Source organism: Pelophylax lessonae, assembly GCF_965119305.1.
Source record: "Pelophylax lessonae genome assembly, chromosome: 2".
NCBI lineage: Eukaryota > Metazoa > Chordata > Amphibia > Anura > Ranidae > Pelophylax > Pelophylax lessonae.
In genome coordinates this window covers 374670258-374692773 of record NC_138769.1, presented here as the reverse complement: position 1 = coordinate 374692773, position 22516 = coordinate 374670258, and the positions used below count along the sequence as shown (strand labels likewise).

Sequence of the window (22516 nt, the reverse complement as noted above, 5' to 3'; positions counted from 1 at the left end):
AGTGCAAAATGATAGCGGCAACAGCCTTATTCTGTAATAGGACATGGATAAGGCTAGGCTTAAGGAACATCAAATTGTAAGAGTAAGTTGAGCATCTAAGACATAAATGTCATTTGTTCACAAAACATGCCAAAAGGACTCAAGATGACGGTGCTTCCTCGCATATTATACTATTTTAGGTCCCTTCCGGTTGCAGTTCCACCCATATTTTTCAGGAAGTTGCAATCTCTGATCTTTAAATTTATCTGGAACAAGGGTGGCTGTCGAGCAGCTCGCTCCACTTTGTATTTGTCTAAATGCTGAGGCAGGCTGGGAGTTCCCCATTTTTTGTCCGATAATATAGAGTAGCACAATTGGTCCAGCTATACCAAATCTTTGCCGAGATATACAAACCTGATTGGGTCTGATTGGAGGTACAAGCTAGCCCGACTCTACCTCTGGACCTGATCACGTTGCTTCCTGCGAAAAAGTGTCGAGTGGTGTTGAGCTCCTCCTTATCCCACACCTTACGTTTGTGGGACACAGCATGTAAGTTATACTCTTTAAAATCTCCCCACTCACCAGTGGCCCCTCTTTTCAATAATCCTCATTTCCTACCAGACCAACAGATACATATGTTTACATGGTGGGTCAACAAGAGTCTGCACAGAATAGTGCATTTAATAGACCATAAGGGGATAAGACAACCTAGCAATTTCAATGAAACCGTATCGATGCCACCTACGGAGGCTTATCATCTGTGCCAAATTATCCCATTTATGCGAACCCTAACAAAGCAGCAGGTAGGACCCTTTTTGAGAACAGGTACATAGGTGGGCCTGAGCTAAAGGGGGGGGGGGGGATTAGAGCTATATGTCCTGTTCAAAAACCAGGATAAAAAACCTTTGTACCAAACTGCATGGGAATCTGATCTATGAGAGACAATTGAAGAGGAGGTGTGGATCAAATGGTTGACCATGGTGCACAAGGGCTTACTTAACACTTCCCTGGTGGAGGCCAATTATAAAGTGCTGTTGCGCTAGTACTTTGTCCCAACAAGGCGGGCGAAAATTTACCCTGGTACCTCGTCCCTATGTTTTCGGAGATGTGGACAAGAAGGTGATATGTTTCATGTCTGGTGGTCATGTCCGAAGGTCCGACGCTTCTGGATTAGGATATTTAATTTGGTCCACTCAGTAACAGGACAGAACATCCCAAGAGGCGCCAAAACAGTGCTGTTTGCTGACCTGTCAGAAGAGATCCTTAGATATCTTCAAACACTTATATTTCTTCTCTTTCTAGTAGCTAAAATAACCATAGCGCGAGCGTGGAAATCACCCGTGATTGATGTCACATTGGTGAAACATAAAATATCTTGGATTATGATCAATGAAAAATTGACCAGCATTTGCAGAGATAAGCGTGGAACCCCTGGAATGCATATCTCCAAGCTCCCTATACACTGGGCCACTTTGCAAGTGGATGCCCGGGCTAAGGGGACCTTGTTTACTCTGATCTTCTTCTACTTTTCTCTTTTCTTTCCCTTTTTTTATTTTTTGTTTCTTGCTTCACTGTTTTTGGTTCTGTCATACCATATTGATAAATGTTTTGGTAGGATGCTAAAGGGGGACCGTACAGCTTCCCCAATTGGGTTGAGGTATTATGATCTATTCTTGATGCTAATGTTATACTTCATCATGTTCTGGAAATATGTGTGACCGACAACTTGCTGTAATGTCACTTGATAATTATTACTATTTGTTGATTTTTTGGGTATCTAGTGATTGATACCTATGAGCTTAAAGCCTTAGAGAAATGGTCATGCTAACAAGTAGACCCGGATTGCTAGGCCTGAAATTTTGTGTAGTAGCTCTTCTATACAGCCGATCAGGGCCTCTGATAACTTTGGTAAATGCATCCTCTTTCTGACGATTACCTGATAAAGTTCAAGTATACTTTTTTGTACTGTGTTTAAAATTTTAATAAAAATGATTGGAAATCAAAAATGCCAAAAGGACAATCAAATCAATATCATGCAGTCTAAGCCACCGATGTGTCTGTCAGCTTTTCATTGCTGTAGGTATACATTCATTATTTGTTAATGTGGACCGTTGTCACTGGGACAAAAAATAAGGTGAACATTTCATTGTAAATGGTAGATTTCCCCAAGGGAAAGGAGGAAATCTACCAATGAGGACAACTGTTCTAGTGACAAACATCAGAGGTGGGATTTCTCAATATTTTATGGAGATTTCCCATTACTCTCTGTTTTGCCTCTGGAACAGGAAGCAAAGGAATTTCTTCCCAGAGGGGAAACAGACAGCAGTGAAAACCAATTTGAATCTAGAAACTATCCATACTCTGTCTAAAACTAAAAACAAAAGGATCAGCAATCATGTGATATATGTCACAGTGGCAACAGGATTGGAAGCTGCATATAACTGAGATGTATAGCTGGAAACACATCATCCAAAGCAAATGCATTTATTGATGCAGGTGGAGTACAGATATACAGTACAACCGCTAATGCGTTTCCGCTACAAAGTCTAGCCATGATTGTGCTTAAGTGTTAGGAAGACACTGGGGTATGATTTACTAAAATTGGAGAGAGCAAACCCTGGTGCAGCTCTGCAAAGAAACCAATCAGCTTCCAAGTTTTTTTTTTTTTGTCAAAGCTTCATTGAACAAGCTGAAGTTAGAAGCTGATTGGCTACTATGCACAGCTGCACCAGATTTTGCACTCTCTAGTTTTAGTAAATTTTCCTAGTCGTCAGTCAGAGCACCATTTACTCACCTTTTCCAGGGAATTCAGATGGGCGTTTCTTCCTTATAAATAATTTGAAGCTGGTCCTACTGGCTAATGATCTTTGGCCCAGACCAAGAGCTGTGTTTGACAGCTCGGGCCATAGCTCATAAACATCGGCCGCCCAATGACACTTATGTGTAGTGTGTGGGCATTACCACTTGCCGACCCACCACAGTACATTTACATGATTGCAACTGCTGCAGTTTAGGAGTGTCCAGCACGCACCTCCTGTAGCTGCTGTGTATCCGGGTATCATGCGATCTCTATGATTGGTCATAGTGATGACATGATAACAATATTTAAAAAATTGAATGAAAAATTATTATTATTTTTTTTTACATACTATCAACAGTCAGTTATCCCTGATCACCGCCACACCAGTCATATGATGATGCTGAACTGGTGACAGTGTGTAAAAAAAAAATTGTGAAACAAACACAAAATTTTATTTGATTTCTTAATCTTCCAAAAAATTGTGACAAAAAACTACAACTTCAAAAAACTCACCATGCCTCTTGTTAAATGCATCAAACTGTCAACTTTCCAAAAAGGGGTAAATTGGGTGGTAATTGTACTGTCCTAGCATTTTAGAGCCTCAAGAAATGTCATAGCACATCAGGATTGATACATTTTTAAATATATATATACCACAGTTTGTAGACGCTATAACTTTCACACAAACCAATTTATATACACTTATTGACTTTATTCGATATGTTTTATAACAGAACGTAAAAAAAATATATTTTTTATTTTTCAAAAATATTGGTCTTTTTTCATTTATATAATAGAATTAAACAGTGGTTATAAATTACCACCAAAAGAAAGCTCTATTTGTGTGAAAAAATGCTATGAATTACATTTCTATATAGTGGTGCATGACCACACAATTACCAGTTAAAGTAGCGTAGTGCCGAATAGAAAAAAATGGCCTGGTCATGAAGGAGGTAAATACCTTCCAGAGCTTAAGTGGTTAAAGCCAACCCTTTTCCGCTGCACATAAGTGTATGCTGGTCATAAAGGGAATAAAGAGGAACTTCAATCGCCCCTCCTTTTCTACACCACCATTTTGAATATCCCATGTGTGTGCAGGTATGCCAAAAGGTCACTGCCAGGTTTTTGAGACCAACCAGAGACCTGGTGCACATCTGCCTACACGTGAGAGGTTTCCCATACATATGCAGACAATTCTGATATCTGGGACCTTGGTACCAGTGCTGTTTGAGCGCATGCTGTCTGAGCGCATGATGTGCCACAGGTCTCTGCCATCGGCACACATATGGAATCCTAAAATGTGCATGTGTCCAACTAGTAAAACTAGAATAAAAAGCACTTCCTTCAATCTTGCCATGCAAGAGCGACATATGCCCATGTAAGTCATTCTTGCCTAGATGAGAAAACAAAAAGCGCTGGTCTGCAGAAACTATTAAAAAATGTGTTAATCTTATCTAACTGTGGACTAGGGAGAGTGGAGGAACCAGGATGGGCGAAGGTCTGCTTCAAGAATAAGAGCTTGTTATTGAATAAGGTGATTTTGTTTCTTAGTTCTTCCTACTCAAATTTGCAGCTAGTTCCTCCATATGTAAATATTTGGCAAGATGACTATATTAAAACCGCATAAAGAGATCTCAAAAGTAAACTAATTACCTTATTCACAAGGGAGGAAATACCCTCAGGGCTTTACATACATTTGGAGCTCCTGTTTAGGTTCCACAAATTAACATAATTTGTCCCAGTTTAGTTCTATTCACATTTCATAGCTGAACATGGCAGAGCCACTGCTTTACGTTACCAATAAGCAAACATTTGTAAGGTGAGGCATACATCAGAAAGCACGTATTGTACATACGGTAAACTTGGAAATTCACAAGCTCTATTTATATACTCCTAAATGTTCAAATGTAATAGTTTGTCACACAAGATTACAAAGTGGCGTACAACATAATCACTTCCATCCTGTCATCGTACAGCTGTCCCGTTGAACAATGCCATGCCAGAGCCACACATGTTCTTCATATCCTTCTGAGGTTCTGTTTGTCTGTGGGTGAATTTACAGTGAACAGTGCTAAGTGTTTTTTGACATGCATTTGTGATTACATTTTGGAAACATAATAATAATTGCATTGCAATTATTTTTCAGACTTTACCCAGGCAATGTTATGTGGCCAGAATCCCCTCTTAGACCAACATTACTGCAAAAACTTTGAAAAACAGTAGAATGACACAAAAAAAAAAAAATAATGTCCTTTTGGTTTGCAAAAATTATTTTTATATAGACAGGCAATATACAGTTTTTAGTAAGGAAAAGTCTATGGTTTCAGTACTCTGTATATGTGTTAAGGAAGATATCAATAGCAGTGTTCATATTGTCTATATGAATATGAGCTTTCAGGCAAAATCTGACCTTGCTCAAATTAGCAATACTGAATGAACAAAATAACAACTTTCACAACATACCTATATAGGAACCAGAAATTTTAGTATCCGATTCCACAATACAAAACAAATGAGAAAAGGAGACACAATCCAGGGACTGCCCTTCTCTCAGTGCAGAAACACAGGTACCTACATAATATAATCATCACCACATACAAAGTGTATTCCAAATCCACCTTTAAGTGAACTGAGTTTGTTTCTAAGATATTTATTAAGGGCCCCCCCTGTTTGGAATATGTTTTGATGTGCCCTATACTTTAACTACCATGCTATCTTTATGGTGTCTTACTTACATTGGATCTGGTTGGTTCCCCATTAGGAAGCTGGCCCTTTTAAAGATTCTTTGTACAAGACTATTGGCTGTTTATTGAACGTACCTGAATGTTCCCGCTGAGAGGCAGTAGCTTTACCTTGGCTTAATCATTTGTACCTCTATGGGCAACATACACATGCTAAAAAATTCCAGTCTACTCTACTGACTGTTATTACTCCATTAAATATTAGCAGTAGGTTCAAGTGTACTGTTCTGTCACATGTGCTTCTAAAGAAGGATTTCTGAGAAGTGTTGAGTCCACATGTGAACTATAATCAAAATCTTTGCATGGTTTGAACCCCTATATAGAGGGTAAACCTTATTGTTGTATAATAGATTTTTAATGGTACATAATAATATTGATTTTATGGTCTTCAGTTTCTCTTCTATATGTCCACGACTACATATTCAGTTCATAGTTGTACACTCTTGGTGAGTGCCTGTGACAGGTCCAGCAACTGTAATAACCCTTACAGGACTAAAAGATTACTGCTGCGGCGGTATGGAGGGTAGCAGAGGGTGGAAGATATAAACTAAGACAGTAGCCACCAGCACAAGGGGGGTAAAGCAAACAGTTCTGTACTAGGCCCCATCAGTTTAGCAGGGGGCAAAGGGACAGAGGGGACTCTTTAAATACCCTTGCACAGTAATCTCCTAGGCCATGGCTCCCAGCAATTGTAATTGTAAAAGGTTCTCTGGGTCCCACCAGTTCATCTGAAGGGGATGACTCTTTACCCATTTTCGGGAACAAGCAAAGTAATCCTTACCTTCTGAGAATTAAATTATAGTTCTGGCCTCTTCTTCTACAACATCAATCCAACGGGATAGGCTGGAACTATAACTTAAATGTCGGAAGCTGCAGCACAGAGAATTACTATAGCTGATCCCAAAAAAATGAGTGACTAGTCTCCTGTCCATACTTTATTTATTTACTGGGGGCAGCAGCTGGGGGGATTACTGTACAAGCACAATATGGTATTCAAAGAGAGGGACTGGCAGGCTGTAGATTTCTAATGGTGGCCCAGCCTCCCTTCACTATTCAAAAAATCAGATCCACTGATTTATGTTCAACAATTGACTGTTTTGTATAGAAGATAGGACATACTTATTTAGAAATTATTTATTTTTTTATACAGTATATATATATATATATATATATATATATATATATATACATACACAGTATCTCACAAAAGTGAGACCACCCCTCACATTTTCATGTGACAACACTGAAGAAATTACACTTTGCTACAATAATAACTCAACACACAGCCATTAATGTCTAAACAGTTGGCAAGAAAAGTGAGTACACCCCTAAGTGCAAATTTCCAAATTGGGCCCAATTATCCACCCCCCGATGTCATGAGACTCGTTAGTGTTACAAGGTCCCAGGTGTGAATTGGGAGTGTTAAATTTGGTGTTATCGCTCTCACTCTCCAATACTGGTCACTGGAAGTTCAACATGGCACTTCTTGGCAAAGAACTCTCTGGGGATCTGAAAAAAAAGAATTGTTGCTCTACATAAAGATGGCCTAGGCTAAAAGAAGATTGCCAAGACCCTGAAACTGAGATGCAGCACTGGGGCCAAGACCATACAGCGGTTTAACAGGACAGGTTCCACTCAGAACAGGCTCCACTCAGAACAGGCCTCACCATGGTCGACCAAAGAAGTTGAGTGCACATGCTCAGTGTCATATCCAGAGGTTGTCTTTGGGAAATAGATGTATGAGTGCTGCCAGCATTGCTGCAGAGGTTGAAGGGGTGGGGGGTCAGCCTGTCAGTGCTCAGGCTATACGCAGCACACTGCATCAAATTGGTCTGCATGGATGTCGTCCCAGAAGGAAGCCTCTTCTAAAGATGATGCATAAGAAAGCCCGCAAACAGTTTGCTGAAGACAAGCAGACTAAGGACATGGATTACAGGAACCATGTCTTATGGTTTGATGAGACTAAGGCCTCTTTCACACGGTCCGCCTCCGTAGGCGGATCCGTGTTGCTAGGCGGGGATCGATCCGCGATCCCCGCTGAGCCGGCGGATGACAGCTCCGTCTCCGCTTGCAGTGCGGAGAGGGAGGTGTCTCAGCACCCGCTGCCCTCTATGGGGGATCGGATGAGAGCGGACCGCTTGTCCGCTCTCATCAGATCCGCTCCGCTCCAATTACTGAACGGATGGAAAAATAGGGTTTCCATCCGTCCAGATTTCAGCACAGGATCGGATGCGGATGGCAGCGGGTGTCAGCGGAGGTATCTCCGCTGACACCCGCTGCCCCATAGAGCTGCATGGAGGATCCGATCAGATCCGCCTAAAAAACTGACAGGCGGATCTGATCGGACCGCCCGTGTGAAAGAGCCCTAAGATAAACTTATTTGGTTAAGATGGTGACAAGCGTGTGTGGTGGCAAAGGGGTGAGGAGTACAAAGGCAAGTGTGTCTTGCCTACAGTCAAGCATGGTGGTGGGAGTGTCATTGCCTGGGGCTGCATGAGTGCTGCTGGCATTGGGAAGTGTGAGGGATTAGCTCGGTGGTAGGCGTGGATGACCCCTTTGGGGGTGCGTTTTCACAGAGAGATAGCCGATTAGAGGTTGAAAACAAGACTGATTTATTCATGCAATTTACTTAACACAATTGCAAGCATCAAAACAGCCAAAATAAAATAAAAGACAAAATAAATCCTTGCCTCTGTGGGCGGCTACCTTCTCACGCTGGAACCTACCTAAGAAGTCTTTCCAACCTACTGTTGGGCCGACACTGCTGATCCTACAGCAGACACTCAAATGTCCATTTGTTTGCTTTTCACACAGCACAAACATTGTCCATTGAACATGTCCCTTTGTTTTCTTTCACACAGCACATGTTCATTTATAACAGGATCCTTTACTCTTCAGATTCTTCATATTGAACACAGTTCATTTAACAGGTCCCTTTACTCTTCAGATTCTTCATATTGAACACAGTTCATTTAACAGGTCCCTTTACTCTTCACACTCTTCACATGGAACACTTTGTCTTCTCACCTTTTAGACGTCTTCACTCGTGGTTACCCTCCTTAGCTTCACATCGCTTTAGGGGGTCTTCTCCCATGCTCACCAGCTTGTCGGGAGGCACACATCCGACTGTCCCCCTCTCCCAGCCCACACGGCGACAGGCGGCAGCAGTCCTTCTCCCATGCCCACACGGCGTCGGGAGGTACACGTATGTCTGTCCTCCTCTTCCCAGCTCACACAGCGACAGGAGGCAGCACTCAATAGATTTTCTCTGGACAAATTATAGAGGCCTTGATCTCCTCATTCTGAACAGCTGAATGGTTTTCAACTTCCTGCTGGCTCTCTCTGCAGCCAACACCCTATAGTATCAGTGAACTTTCAAAGCAGGTGGGAATGTGTCTCCTCTCAGTGACTACATTCCCAGATTTACCTGACTTCCTGTCACATACCCCCCCCTCTTGTTTCAACCCTAGGGTTGGGACACATATTTCCAGGCACGCATGTGTCAGGCACTGCTGACTCACTGATAAGCCTCCTATTATCCTCAAGCTTCCGGATGAAACTGTTTTGTCATCTTCATTGACAGATTTCTCATAAATGCCACACAGTTTGTCTCTAATCTCATATACACATTCTTCAACTGCATTTTTGGCATCATTTTGCTCCTTCTCGTTTCTGTCATCTTCATTGACAGCTTTCTCATAAATGTCAGACAGCTTGTCCCTCATAACCGTCTGTCCAATCCACCATGGAGGACCGTGATCCATAGGCAACTCAATTGGGCTAGTCTTAATGTCTTCAACATTCTTAAGACGCCTCTCTCTGCAATCCATAAATGTTTTCCACAAAACTTTGAGAACCTTTGCTTCACTAAGCTTTGTTCCAAGTAGGGACTCTTGACATCCCTCTGTGACTTGAGTTGCCTCTCCATACAGCTGTACACAATCATTGACTTTTTGTTGTAAAAGGGAATGATCTTCCTTCTTGAGCTTTGCTTGCTCTAAGATGCTGTGCAGAGGATTTTCCAATTGAGACAACAGGCTGTCACACATTTCTTCAAAGTGACCCCTGTTCCTTTTCCCAGAGATATCAATATCATTCAAACATTTCATATTCATAGGCAGATCTGAAGCATTTGCACTCATCAACTTCTTAAACTTTTCGCCCTCCTGAGCGAGTCGCAGTAAAGGCCTACTATTTGATTTGATATTCAGTTTATATTTCTTGCCAAACTCTTCACAGAAGTAGCCAACCAGAACATCATCAACTTTCCTTCCACCAACATATGGGTCAAAGGCAACAACACAGTTGAACCCAGCGATCTGGGTGGTATCCATTATAGACCTCCTCTCTGCATCAGTGAAGAAGCATGGAACTGCAACACATTCTTTTACAGGTTTCTTCAATGCACTTTCTGCTGAACTATTTGACCGCTCAAGGTCACCTAGTTCTTTTTCTCTATCTGAATTCCACATGGAATGCATCTCAAGATCACGATCAAACTTCTGCCACCCGTCTTTCACCAGTTCCATTTTGGAAACACTCCCTGAAAGGCACTTATTCATTTGCTTCACGTTTTCACCAACAGCCTTAGTTTTCCCCACTAGGTTTTCAGCCTGAACTGAGAAATCATCACATTTCTTACTCAGCTCCTTTGTTTGCTGAAGTTCTAATGATACATTTTCCAATGCTTGAAGTTTTTGAAGGAACGGTTTATTCCAAAGGGGTGATTCAAGCCACATGTCGTCACATTTCTGAGGCTCACTCAGGACAGACCCCAAAACACTGATCCTTTTAAAAACTGCATCAGGCACACTATCCCCTCTTTGGGACAGATCCTCTGTTGCCTGGAATTCCTCTTCCAGTTCCTGCAACGGAATCTTCATCTCTTCTACTTGCTGTTCTAAGGCTCGCTTAGACTTTTCTAGCTCCTGAACGCTTTTCACAACATCATCCTTGGAGCTGACCAATTCTTCCATTTCTGTACGCAGCTGTTTAACACTTTCTAGTTCAGCCTTACACTCTAGAGCTTCCTCCAAAGAGCGAGCCAAGAACAGGGCTTTGCTCTCGTTATCACGCACCTCCGTTTCTGCACGTGCGCGTTCTTCTGCATATTTTGCAGACACAGTCTTCTCTTCACCAAGCATCTGATCAAACTTCTTTTTCACATCTTCAACACACTGTAATGAACCAACGCTTTCTTCCATGCGTTTTTTCATATCCGCTATCTGAGCTTGCAATGTTGCGACTTGCTCTGATAGGTTTTTCTTTGCTTCCGCCTCCTCTTTTAATTGTTCCAGGAAGCCATTTTTCTCATCTTCCATTTGTTTGAGCTTTGTGCTAAAACTCAGCCTTTGACACCTCTCTTCCTGTAAGAGTTCCTGCGTGTCTTGCAGCTGCGATTCCAAGATAGAAAAATCTTCCGCAATTTCTCTAGATTTGCTGTCTGCTTGAGAAAGCTGATTTATAACATTGTCCAACTCAACCTGCAGTCGGTTTGCCTTCTCTGACAGCTTAGCACACAATCGGTCACCTTCTGACACCTTGACTTGCGATTCCAGAAGCTGTGCCTCTACTTTTTCCCTCTTATGTTCACAATCTCCTTTTCCCTGCATAAGAGCCTTCACCTCATTGGCTAGTTTCTGGGAATGAGATTGTAATTCTGCCACACAGGCTTCTTTCTCCTTTAACTGCTGCTGGAAACGTTGGGCTTCACCTTTCCAACTTTCACAGTCTGCACGTAATTCATCTACCACATTGCTCAAAGTGGTGAGCTCATACACAGTACTCAGTAATTTAGCCTCTCTTTCACTTTTCTCGTTGTCGCTGAGAGACAATGTCGTTTTCAGAGCGACATTCTGTTCCTGCGACTCCTGCAGGTCTATTTTTGTAACTTCCAAACACTGAAGACTTTTTTCCAGCTGATTACGCAACTCCAACATATCAACCATACTTTGCTTCTGCAAAGTCTGAATTTCACTTTCCTTTTCCATGAGGATGGTATCTTTCTCCATTATAGTCTCTCTGCGTTTTTGCAACTCGACCAAAAGAAGAGCAGTGGATTCTTCCCACTGTGACACATGAGACTTGAGTAGTTCATTCATTTCCTGCAAGTTTCTATGCTCCATTTTAAGCAATTCCAAGGCTTGTTCCTTTTCTTCCATTTTCTGTTGCAAGGCATCCAACTCAGCCCTGCACACATACTCGGTTTCCTCCAAACCGATGGCCTCCATTGGCTGCTGGCGTCTCTGTTTCCAGCCTGCCATGCTCTCTTGATGAGCCTTTTGTTGAGCTGCAAAGCTCTGCTGAAAATCCGCATTTGCCTGCTGTTGAGCTGCATTTGCTTGCTGTTGAGCTGCATTTGATATAATCAGATGTTTCAACATCTCCTCCATTTTGAGTTTACTTTTCATCTGAGCACACTGCGTCTCCATAGCGGTTTCATCAGTGTTGCTAGGGACAACAACCTTCCTCTTTAGTAGACTCTCTTTAGGCATGGATGGGGCTGGTTCAGACGGCAACATCCCCTCCATCCATAGAATCCGGTCTCTCATTTCATCTATCTTTGCATTCTTCAGGCGTTTTGAACGCCCCATCTTCAATAACTCCACAAACAAATTTTTCACAGTCCAGCAAAAATTTTTCAGACCACTGTCTCTTTAACACATGTAGTTTTTCTCTCTCTCTTGCAAGATCTCTTTTCCTGCACACACAGTTTGTGCAGTCACTTGCACCAGACACAACAAAGTTCATCAAATAATTTTGAGACCGCTGTCTCTTTAAAACACTTTTTTTTTTCTGTCAGGATCTTCTCTCCTGCACACATAGATTGTGCAATCTCATGCACCAGATAAAGTTCATCAAACATTTGCACTTCCTTGCAGGGATCTCTGCTTATGCCCACTGCATACCTCCACCATATGTGAGGGATTAGCTCGGTGGTAGGCGTGGATGACCCCTTTGGGGGTGCGTTTTCACAGAGAGATAGCCGATTAGAGGTTGAAAACAAGACTGATTTATTCATGCAATTTACTTAACACAATTGCAAGCATCAAAACAGCCAAAATAAAATAAAAGACAAAATAAATCCTTGCCTCTGTGGGCGGCTACCTTCTCACGCTGGAACCTACCTAAGAAGTCTTTCCAACCTACTGTTGGGCCGACACTGCTGATCCTACAGCAGACACTCAAATGTCCATTTGTTTGCTTTTCACACAGCACAAACATTGTCCATTGAACATGTCCCTTTGTTTTCTTTCACACAGCACATGTTCATTTATAACAGGATCCTTTACTCTTCAGATTCTTCATATTGAACACAGTTCATTTAACAGGTCCCTTTACTCTTCAGATTCTTCATATTGAACACAGTTCATTTAACAGGTCCCTTTACTCTTCACACTCTTCACATGGAACACTTTGTCTTCTCACCTTTTAGACGTCTTCACTCGTGGTTACCCTCCTTAGCTTCACATCGCTTTAGGGGGTCTTCTCCCATGCTCACCAGCTTGTCGGGAGGCACACATCCGACTGTCCCCCTCTCCCAGCCCACACGGCGACAGGCGGCAGCAGTCCTTCTCCCATGCCCACACGGCGTCGGGAGGTACACGTATGTCTGTCCTCCTCTTCCCAGCTCACACAGCGACAGGAGGCAGCACTCAATAGATTTTCTCTGGACAAATTATAGAGGCCTTGATCTCCTCATTCTGAACAGCTGAATGGTTTTCAACTTCCTGCTGGCTCTCTCTGCAGCCAACACCCTATAGTATCAGTGAACTTTCAAAGCAGGTGGGAATGTGTCTCCTCTCAGTGACTACATTCCCAGATTTACCTGACTTCCTGTCACAGAAGCTACAGTTCATTGAGGGAACCATGAATGCCAACATGTACTGTGACATACTGAAGCAGAGCATGATCCCCTCCCTTCAGAGAGAGGGCTGCAAGGCAGTATTCCAACATGATAATGACCCCAAACACACCTCCAAGGCAACCACTGCCTTTCTAAAGAAGTTGAGGGTAAAGGTGATGGACTTGCCAAGCATGTCTCCATACCTAAACCCTATTGAGTGTAGCACCCTTGTCTTAATGCAGGGTTGCTATTGAAATTTAGTTGCTGGGCAGTAACTGGCTTGGCTGTAATTATACTGTGATCAATTAAACTTCCTCTTTTAATCTGGGTTTGACTGCGTTTCTCCCTTCCATCAGAAGGGGGCACTGTTGCCTCTGACACTAGAGTGAGAATTACAGTTAAACAAACTGTAAATATCCATGTCTCTCTCAGCCAATTACAGTATGGCTGCGGCATTCTGGGAGACAGTATTTAACGGAGGGGAGGTCCAATAATTGTTCTCTTCCCGCCCGGACCCCCTTCGGGGAGGGTGTGTGCTATTGTGCTGCTGCTGACTAGGCCTGAAGCCTGGGGCCTAGTCACATGCCTGGGATTCTGCTGAGGAGAGCCAGCGACCCACATTGAAAAGAACATCCACAGACATCCAGTAACCTGTGTGAGTAATCTGCCGGTTTCATATGAAAGACAGCTGTCCAGCCAGTACAGACCACAAAAGAGATTGAATCTCGTGGAGAGGAGTTGCCTCCCAGATCAATCTGAAGCTTTATGGATACTGAATGAATCTCAAGTTCTGTTATCCTGTACCGCTGTCTAAGTACCTGTCTTTTTGTAATCGGAGTCTGCCAAATTGACTGTTCGCTAAGGGTGTCCTGAGCCCTACCCCTCTCTCCCCCAGTTTATTCTTGTCCTGTTGAGAAGAAATAAACTATTTGTTACTTCAGCATAAAAGTGACTGGCGCCCATCGTTTCTTTTACCTGCATCACTACCCACCATGCCGGACAATCCACACCCACAGGAGGTATGTAGGCCCTCTCTGCCTCTGAGGGTCATCACTAGGCCCTAGGGGGTTCTGGGGGTCCGCTACATGAGCATATGTGGGGCATCCTCAATCGGAAGGCGGAGGAGCGCAAGGTCTCTAACATCCACCAGCTCCGTGATGTCATCATGGAGGAGTGGAAGAGGACTCCAGTGGCAACCTGTGAAGCTCTGGTGTACCCCATGCCCAAGAGGGTTAAGGCAGTGCTGGAAAATAAGGGTGGTCACACAAAATATTGACACTTTGGGCCCAATTTGGAAATTTTCACTTAGGGGTGTACTAATTTTTGTTGCCAGCAGTTTAGACATTAATGGTTGTGTGTTAATTTACTTTGAGGGAACAACAAATTTACACTGTTATACAAGCTGTACACTCATTATTTTACATTGTAGCAAAGTGTCATTTTTCAGTGTTTTCACATGAAAAGATATAATAAAATATTTACAAAAATGTGAGGGTTGCACTCACTTTTGTGAGATACTGTATATATACTGTATATTAGGGGAGAATTGTCAGAGAGAAAACCTATATAAAGCTCACATCTCAGTTTAGAGGTTAAGCTGGGCTAAGTCCTGTTCTTGTTTCCTGCCCCTAGATTCACTACACAAGCTCATTTCTCCAATACAAAGAATGTTCTGTTATGTTTCTTGCCTGCCTCTGCTTCCTAAGTGCTGTGTTGGAGCAGGGCACCACTTCATACAAGCAGATTTTCTCAAAAAAGCAGCAGCTGAAAACTGCACGTTGCAAACTCATGCCATCAAAAAAAATTGGTGGATAAGAAAGATGTCCATTAAAAAGGCCATACATTGTTAGAAAAAAATATGTTACTGAAGTACATACATGCAATATACACTTTTATTTATTACAGGTACTTATATGGCACCATCAATTTACACAGCGCTTTATTTATATATTGTACATTCACATCAGTATGTGCCCTCAAGGAGCTTACAATCTAAGGTCCCTAACTCACATACACATACAAAGGCCAATTTAGACAGGAGCCAATTAACCTACCAGCATGTCTTTGGAGTGCAAGAGGAAACCCATACAGGTACAGGGAGAACATGCAAACTCCAGACAGGTAGTATCATAGTTGAGATTTAAACCAATGACCCTAGTGCTGCTAAGCAGAAGAGCTAACCACTTAGCCACAATGCTGCCTCTTTCTTTGCTGCTAAGAACCAGGATATTACTTATGAAAATCCATCAGTAACCTACATTGTATAAAACAGACCTTGTAGTTTACGGCGGCCTTTTTTGACCAGGGTGCCTTCAGGTGTCTTCAGGGGTGCCTTGGTAAAATACCTAGAAATTGCCCAAAAACTGTAGACAAGTCAGCTGGTGGATCAAACCTGCCTATTAGTTACACAAAGCCACAGGTTTTCATTGTGCACCATTACAACCTTCTAGCCGCCAGAGTATTAACAACCAATGATGTCATCGGTTGATGTCACTGGTCTACTGCAACAAACTTTTACAATGTAAAACATAGTCCCCCCCCCATCTAAAATCATTAGGCCACAGTAAAAACAACTGCCCCCCAAAAAGGGAAAACTAAAAAAAATACTTGCCTTGGACCCCAGCATCCAGCCTCTTCACACAGGAGAAGGTGACATGACTCTCTCATGGAATCTAGGCCTTGAAAAGACAAAATTCATCAGGCAGAGTACATTGCATCTCACAGAGCCAAGAGGGTTTGCAATACATTAGCTGATATCGATAGTGCTGTGGGCACTTGGTTAGAGGCAAATGTAAGTAGGATAACTGCACTTGCTTTCACTTTATCACGTACCTGGAGGTGAGCCTGATATAGTGAGGAAGGCCTCTCTTACCCTCTGACTCAGGGCCCCTGATAGTGTAGACAGGAGGCACCGGAGTGTAGAGTAGCACGAGTGCCTGATGGTTGCTGGAAGCGGACAGGTGGCCACAGGCAAGGATTGCCAGGGGAGTCCGGTGAGCAGGAAGATGAGCAGACAGCAGGTGCTGGAGACAGTAGCCAGGATAGCAGGAGAAGCCGGCGAACCTTCTCAGGCAGGATGGACGGATCTGGGGAAGACAAGAGCATGGTAAGACAAGCCGGGTCAGTAGCCAATCGGTAATGTAAAAGCCAGTGGTAGCAGGCAGAAGTGGAGGTCACAGGACAAGCCGAGGTCGGTGCAGGCGGAGAGCAGAGGATGGTCAGGACAACCCGGGCCTGGAACTTGGAAGCAGGATACAGGTTTGCAGGTAGCAGGTAGCCAAGGCTGAAGACAAAGCAGCACTGAAGCTGAGCAAAGACTGGGTTTAAATAGCCCATTTGGCGCCAGCATCTATCGCACGTTGCGTAGTCGTGAACGTGAGTGCGCGGCCGTGCGAGTTTGTGCATGCGCATTCGCCATTGCCAAGTCTCTGCGGGTTTTAACAGGAGCACGTCTTTGCATGTGAACAGCAAACCTCTTCTTACACACTTTGATTACTGTATATCTCTTTATTGAAGTGCGGGATAAAACCTAAAGCTCACCATGCACATTACAATCTGGCTGTACAAATTTGTTTATACAATCAATTATATTTTTACCAAAACTATGTAATGCAAGGATCCAGCTAAACTAACTAGTCAATCCTTATGCAATCAGGCAAGCATTTACACTACATAGCTGTCGATCAAGATTGCACAGTCAGGTTGTAACTTGTATGATTGTAACTGGATTGATACATGTCTGGAAAGCTGTTACTTTTCTCTAGTGGGAATGTAACTGATAAGGAGAGAGCCCTGCTGGATACCAACCTTTGCCAATGTCTAACTGGGACTAACTGGTAGTGATATAAATGATGGGTTTCTGTCTGATTTGAGAATCTTGGTGAAGACTGAAGTATTTTGTGGGGAGCACAGAAATATTAACTGGAATGAAGAAGATATCATGGACTTGAATTAATTTATTGCAAAACTTATGACACTTGGATGTGCTAATGGTTAGTAAAGTTAACACTATATTGTTTATTCTTACACACTGGGGTATGTTGGAATCTAATATTAGCCTGATCAGTTATAGAGGGTGTCTCACTTATAGTGTTGCAGATATTTTGACTCCAATTGTTGTAATAGTGACTTATCCCTTGCTGAGACCTATTCCTGGCCTGCACTGGGGACAATCGTCATCAGATAGCTGAACTCACCAGACACCTTTTGTTTCCATCCATGTAGGTTTTATTGCAAGCAGTAGTTATAGCAGACAACAAAATGTGGCAGATTATTGAAGATGGTATCTGTAGGTCAAAACATGGTAATGTGTTCCAGGATGCGAGCAGATTGTATGAAGGATTAGACAGATGTGGCCATCTCTATTCCCACAAGCATAAAGAAGCAGGAACAGGAAATACATCATACATGGGAGGGGACACAAGGGAACACAGAAGAGAGAGACAGAAAGGCAAGTGCAACAACCAAAATAACCACAAGATGGCAGTATAATGACCAAATATATAGACATTACCACAACTATGCAATATATTATATCTTACATATTGGTGTAACAGCACAGCAGATATTAACATATTTCATTTCTTTACAGGATCCAGGGAAAAAAAAGAGGATGTAAAATCTCATTGGAATTCACTACTATTAAGAGCAGGAGTTAATTCTAGTGAGATTTGAGATTCTCCACTTCCCCATGATCGAGAATAAACTGAGTAACAGGAACTAAGTTTTTTTTCTCTATTCAGGGAGAAAAAAGGAGAGTGGCCACACACAGGGCCAAAAATACAAACTTCTATGTGGGGACATTATAAAGAGTAAATATATGTTCACTGTAAACATAGTAGGGTTTCTAAAATGATAATGCAACTAGATTGCTCGTCCATTTTAGATACAAATAGTGTTAACAAGTGTGATCTGCCATGTTGGGTAGAATAGTCAAATTACTTTTATTGTAATTTTAAGACTAATATGGTTACTTCTGACTAGATATACCTCCCAATAAGTCTGATAGTGAGATCTCTTTGCATTTGTTCCCAGGTCTGCATACCTGCTTAAGCAATTATAAGGGAGACTAAGGGCTCATTCAAATGGGCAGCTAGAGGATGTAAAAGAAGGCGATTGAGCCATGGTTCTACATACCCTTGGTTGTTCACCTTAACACAGAAATGCAACCACTCAGGACTGCACGCATGCTGCAGCAAAAAATAAACATCATGTCACATTTGGTGGGTGGTACTGCCACCAAACATGACCTATTCAAGTGCAATGCAATGTGCAATGCACAGTTGTGGCAAGGTGGATCGGCATTTTGAGGGGTAAAATGGGTTGTGAGGAGGCAACATATTGCCTTCTCACTGGTTGTCAAATGCCTCCTGAAAAATGATCATCTTTTAGAGGGTAGGCAATAACAGCTGCATGTGTGAACTGTGTTACTCTCCCTGTCAAATGTATTATTTAATTTATATTAACACTATAACAGGATGAGTGGCAGGGTTTCCAACTAACAGTAAATTTACTGGCAGTTTATAAAAATCACAGTGACTTTTACAACTGTCTGTAAATATCAGGGGCTGATAATTTGTCATGATATGCTGTGTTGACTTCTGTAAGTGTAAACCATAAAGATGACTTGTTATGTGTATGGTCAGTGTTTCCATATGGTGTTTATACTGTTTGAATATTGATTGTCTTAGTTTTTAATAGGAGCTCTGTCATTTTTGAGGTTGTCAGTAAAAAATGTGCTTCATCAGTAAATTTCCCATGTTTTCTCAGTATAAAAATGTAGCGGGAGATTGGCAACCCTTATGAGTGGGAACACCTCATGGTAGCAAACTACCCTAAATTATTAGGTGGATTTTGAACCAGGGGCGGATCCAGAGTCTAGTCTCGGAAGGGGCACTGCCAGAAAATAAGTTGTTGCTTACAGAACTGTATTGCAAAACAAACTTTCCTCATACTTCTCTTTTAAGTGTATACCCAGCTAAAAGTGGAAAGGGGTTAAAGGGGGACGGTAAAACAGAATCTGTGCCTACTCGCTGTATACACTGCACACACATACCACAGTCATTGTACCACAAAATACTCCTAAGCACTGTGCCACAGGTAACTGTTTTATAGATACATATAAACCTCAGAATAAACGATAATTTTTTAAAAATTAAATGTTTCCATCACATATGCTTTACTTCTGAGCCTACCTATGCTACTGAGCCTACCTTAAAGAAGATCTTCATTAAAACTTGCAACTGTTGGAATAATAAACACTTTGGTCAGGGCTATGTAATGTACAACATACTGTGTAGAGTTCAGGGGTCAGGAGAAGTAAGTAACATACAAAACATCATAATGTATAGAGTACAGGGGCCATGAGTAATGTATAGAGTACAGGGGCCATGGGTAATGTATAGAGTACAGGGGCCATGGGTAATGTATAGAGTACAGGGGCCATGGGTAATGTATAGAGTACAGGGGCCATGAGTAATGTATAGAGTACAGGGGCCATGGGTAATGTATAGAGTACAGGGGCCATGGGTAATGTATAGAGTACAGGGGCCATGAGTAATGTATAGAGTACAGGGGCCATGGGTAATGTATAGAGTACAGGGGCCATGAGTAATGTATAGAGTACAGGGTCCATGAGTAATGTATAGAGTACAGGGGTCATGGGTAATGTATAGAGTACAGGGGCCATGGGTAATGTATAGAGTACATGGGCCATGAGTAATGTATAGAGTACAGGGGCCATGGGTAATGTATAGAGTACAGGGGCCATGAGTAATGTATAGAGTACAGGGGCCATGAGTAATATATAGAGTACAGGGGTCATGGGTAATGTATAGAGTACAGGGGCCATGGGTAATGTATAGAGTACAGGGGCCATGAGTAATGTATAGAGTACAGGGGCCATGGGTAATGTATAGAGTACAGGGGCCATGAGTAATGTATAGAGTACAGGGGCCATGAGTAATGTATAGAGTACAGGGGTCATGAGTAATGTATAGAGTACAGGGGCCATGAGAAATGTATAGAGTACAGGGGCCATGAGTAAAGCTCACCATACATGGTTCAGTATTTTTCATTCAGCCAGCTGAACAAAATAAACTGAATACATTTCCCCATCCACACATTCCAAGGTGAAAGGGGAAATCCTCCCTGTTGTGTCTGTATATTCTAAAAGCAGGATTCCCCCACTGTCAGAATACACTGATCAGCATTGCAGTCCCTGGCTGCATGTGCTGACTGAATACTGCAGGACTGTTTATCAGAAGGCAGTCTATCAGACAAAACAACAGATAGAGTGCTGCAGTCAGGACAAGCCCCCTTGTTTACATGAATGTCCCCCCTTACATCATAAATTCCCCTCCTCCTCTTTATCAGAGTCTTCCCCCTTACGTCAAAGACCCTTCCCCCTTATGTACCCAGAGTCACCCCCCTTACATTGGGGTCCCCAGAGTCACTCTCCCCCTTACTCCAGGGTCTCCAGAGCCACCCCCTTTACATTAAGATGCCCTGAGCCACGCCCCTTACATTAGGGTCCCCTGAGCCACCCTCCCATGCATCAGGGTCCCCAGAGAGCCCTCTCTTTATTACATAAGGGTCCCCAGAGCCCTCCTCCTTACATTAGGGTCCCCAGAGTTGCTCCTTGTTACATCAGGGTCCCCAGAGAGCCCCCTCTCCCTACATCAGGGTCCCCAGAGAGCCCCCCACTTACATATGGGTCCCTAGAGCCCCCCTCATTACATCAGAGTCCCCAGAGAGCCCCCCTTACACCAGGGTCCCCAGAGAGCCTCCTCCTTACATCAGGGTCCCCAGAGAGCCCCCTCCTTACATCAGGGTCCCCAGAGCCCCCCTCATTACATCAGGGTCCCCCAGAGCCCTCCTCCTTACATCAGGGTCCCCACAGAGCCCCCCTCCTTACATCAGGATCCCCACAGAGCCCCCTCCTAACATCAGGGTCCCCAGAGAGCTCCCCCTCACATCAGGGTCCCCACAGAGCCCCCCCCCCACACATCAGGGTTCCTACAGAGCCCCGCTCATATCAGGGTCCCCACAGAGCCCCACCTCACATCAGGGTCCCAACATAGCCCCCCCTCTCACATCAGGGTCCCCACAGAGCCCCCCCCCCCACATCAGGGTCCCCACAGAGCCCCCCCCCCACATCTGGGTCCTCACAGAGCTCCCCCTCACATCAGGGTCCCCACAGAGCGGGGTGGAGGCAACACTCCACTTGGCGCGCAGCAGAGGAGGAAGGAGGCTCCGCAGTGAATGCTGGGGCTTCGCTCTCCTCCTCCTCAGGTGACATCACTGGTTGCTAGACGTCGGGCGGCAATAGCAGCCAGTGCACCGCAGTACAGGCCAGTGGCATGGCGGTACTACAACAGAGGCTCTCGGCTCCACCGCCGCTGCTAGCCTGGGACTCGGACACCCACTGGGGGACTCACTGGTCTGGACTAGCCTGGAGTGAGTAATATTTTCAGGGGGGGGGGGCAATTGACCCACTTGAACACTTATTAATAGTAACACCTCATTTTCCTGGGTTTATTGATGGTCATTGTTATAAGACATTAAAGTATAACTAAAGGCATTGGATAGAGTGGAGATGGATTAGAACACTTGTCAGTTGTTATTGCTGCCTGTGCCCCTGTTAGGGAGATTTACCCTCTCTATGTCTCCTGTTTACCATTATCATTGAAAGTGAAAGTAAAAGAAAATCCCAAATTTTAGGTTGTCCCCGGAAAATTAAAAGAGGGGAAATCTTCCAATGGAGACACTAGTTCGGATGACCTGGGGGTCCCAAGAGATTCTTTTAATTTGCAGGGATTTCCTCTCACTTCCTGTTTGGCTATGAGACAGGAGGTGAAGGGAAATATCACCAATGGGACACAGATGGCAAAAATAAACCTTACAGGGGTTATATCACTCCCTTACTCTATCCTAAAATGAAAAAAAAAAAAAAAAAAAAAAAAAAAAGGTTTGCCTTTAGTTCTACTTTAATGTCTCAAGGGTCCTACTTGGGCTTGTTCTTTTTACTAGTGTTTCTCAACACAGTTTGAGCGATGTTTTCGAGATGTCTTCTATGTTGTGTAAATAGATCAAAAATGACAATAGCTGTTTCCTCAAAATTAAATCCTACACACTTGTACTGCAAGGGTA

At 43.2% G+C, this 22516-nt stretch overlaps 1 protein-coding gene across 1 annotated transcript in view; it reads left to right on the top strand.

Annotated features, from left to right (window-relative positions):
* Window positions 1–22516, top strand: part of LOC309548458 (bone morphogenetic protein 8B-like) — a 93582-nt gene that overhangs the window by 31676 nt on the left and 39390 nt on the right. The gene's annotated exons all lie outside the window — the stretch shown is intronic.